The following is a 2461-nucleotide window of genomic DNA, read 5'->3' on the forward strand; positions in this document are numbered from 1 at the left end:
AAAAATTCTGCCTAAATACCACAGTATAGCTCCACCTTCAGCTTAAAACATAGAATTTGACTCATTTTGAATAAATTTTAGCCAATGGCTAAAGAGTAAGATACTACGTAATCCAGTAGAGTACTACGTAGCAGCTCTGTGTCAACGTTATAAAAGCATCGGGAGTCTCGGCCACGCCTTGTGGCGAGTTGGGAGTTGGATTTGCATGAGAGTGTAGGAGGCTAGCCGTAGTTCAGCATTAGCATATAGCATTAGCATATCCTAGTCTTTAGCATAGCTTTTAGTGTTATACATACTTATTTAGTGTTAGCTTGGCTGTTGGATATTGTAGTTTAGTTACTGTTTGGCTGTTAGTGTAATTAGGAAAGTAGTTCGGGTTTAGTGCTCCATATCGTGTTAGCATGGTGAGATGGTGTAGTGTAGTATGGTTGCGGAGCTCTGTCGGGTTGCACTCCTTTCCGCTGGACTTAGAAATTAGGCGCCAGTGGTTGCGTGTCTGGAAAAGATTCAGCTCCCGCCTGGTGCTGTAGTTTGCAACCAGCATTTTACCCGCGATTCTGCACGTCTCTGTTCCAAGAGGGAGGCTGTGCCCACCGTGGCTCTTCCGCGATTTAGATGCAGCCCACCGACTCTGCTCCCCCACCATGACGGGCTACAGTCTGAGGTGAGTAAGCTAAATAAAAGTTTTAACATCTTCTAAAGACAATTTCCTACCTAAATGCAAAGTTTGAGAGACGTGGTTCACTCCATTTAGCTAATATCAGTCTGCACTGCCTTCGGGCTATTTTGTCAAGTTCACAAAATGTGGAACGGGATGTAAGGTTAGAATCAGCGGCGAATCGGAACATATCTCGAAGCCCTGGCCGACAAAACGGTCCACATGACTGTCAGGCTCAGAGAAAATTCGGGTTGTTTTTGTGTCAGTCGGTAATTCAGCAGCAGTGACTCTAAACTGACGCAGCACTAGTTGACAGACAGCATTACAGCGTGAAATCTAGCACAGCGTGACCCGGTTCCGTGAGGAATTCTGTTCAGGAGGTCGCATTTCAGGGTCTCCACATCATATGTGACTGACTTTTACTTTATAATAACATCACACACTAGGAATGTTATAAAGCGCCTATATGGGACAGTTTCTTTTGTATTTTATCTGACTTTATAAACATCAATGTGCTTCTATTTTTTTTTTCAGGCTAAATCTACCCAAGACACTGGCTGTCAGACTGATTTAGTAATCTGCAAGAATGCACTTGTCCAGGCTGACGTGGTGTTACCCGTAGCAAAGGTGAATTATTTTTAATAATCTTCTATGTAAACATTTTATTATCTTCTAGTTTTAATTTGTTTTACAGATTGTTACAAGTGATTTTATGCTCTTTTAAACATTTATAAATGTGCTGCTTCTTTGTTTTTATAGAGCTCACAGCCTCAGTGTCTTGTGACACAGGGACCATGACAGAAATTCATCTTCCAGAAGGTCCCAGAGCATCCACACCTCCTGAAAAGACCACGGTGTGAGGTGTCTGCTGTTGATTCCAGCTTCCACCTCAGTGACAGTGCAAGCTCAGTGAACTGTTCAAGGTAAAAAAAAATTAAAACATTTCTGAATTTTTAAGATATTAACAATTAAATAAGTATGTGATTACATCATGAAGGAGGCTACTGATTCTGGCCCTGTGACACTTGGTGGTCACCACCAGGTGGTGACGTGTGAGCTGATTCACCTGGTAAATAACTTTTAAATTAAATATTTTGTTTTTGCTATCAAAAGTAAATTAACTAATAACCTGCATTACTGCAGGACACTCAGCAAAATATGGACTCTACACCATGAGGCAGGCACACGTTAATAACTCTATAAGAGCACATAAGGTAAGCAACACCACATATTATTTTTATTACTGTACACTGTCCTGGATTTGTTTTCTTTCTGCATGATTTGTTTTCTTTCTGCATCTCATCATTAGCCTGGCTGATCACCTGATAACTCCTGTCATCTGGTTATGACAGCATGAGGATGTCCTCACACACCTGTAACCTATCAGCTCATCTGGCAGAATAGAGAGAGAAGAGACAACACCACATCTCCTGTTCCTGGAAAGCCTTCAGCCATCCTTCGATGACTGAGAACCTCCATCAGCTCTGTCTCCTGTCTGCCTACAATTATTATAATAAATATTGTGTTTGACAAGTTTTTTGTGCTGCCAAATATCTCATTTTGATTCCAGTTTTGATATTTTAATGGATATTTATAAATTACATTAATTGAATTATCACATTGTCGCATGTTTAACTAGCTCTATTGTGATGAACTAAACTAGCACCTCACTGTTAAAAGCTCGTTTTAATTTCAAGCATGTTTAAGTATTTATGGACATGAACAAAAACAGGAAATATATAAATTGAGATTTATTTAATTAATATAACAAATAAGGGGGAAAGAGTCATTGAAAGGTACATT

The 2461-nt window shown here is 39.9% G+C and overlaps 1 long non-coding RNA gene across 1 annotated transcript; it reads left to right on the plus strand.

Annotated features, from left to right (window-relative positions):
• Positions 1-552: 552 nt before the first annotated feature.
• Positions 553-2191, plus strand: LOC139062490 (uncharacterized). The gene is made up of 6 exons (XR_011516022.1): positions 553-664; positions 1193-1285; positions 1418-1581; positions 1656-1727; positions 1802-1872; positions 1968-2191. It is a non-coding gene; the product is annotated as an uncharacterized lncRNA (long non-coding RNA).
• Positions 2192-2461: the final 270 nt, after the last annotated feature.

Source organism: Nothobranchius furzeri, chromosome 13 (genome assembly GCF_043380555.1).
Source record: "Nothobranchius furzeri strain GRZ-AD chromosome 13, NfurGRZ-RIMD1, whole genome shotgun sequence".
In the NCBI taxonomy this organism is placed as follows: Eukaryota; Metazoa; Chordata; class Actinopteri; order Cyprinodontiformes; family Nothobranchiidae; genus Nothobranchius; species Nothobranchius furzeri.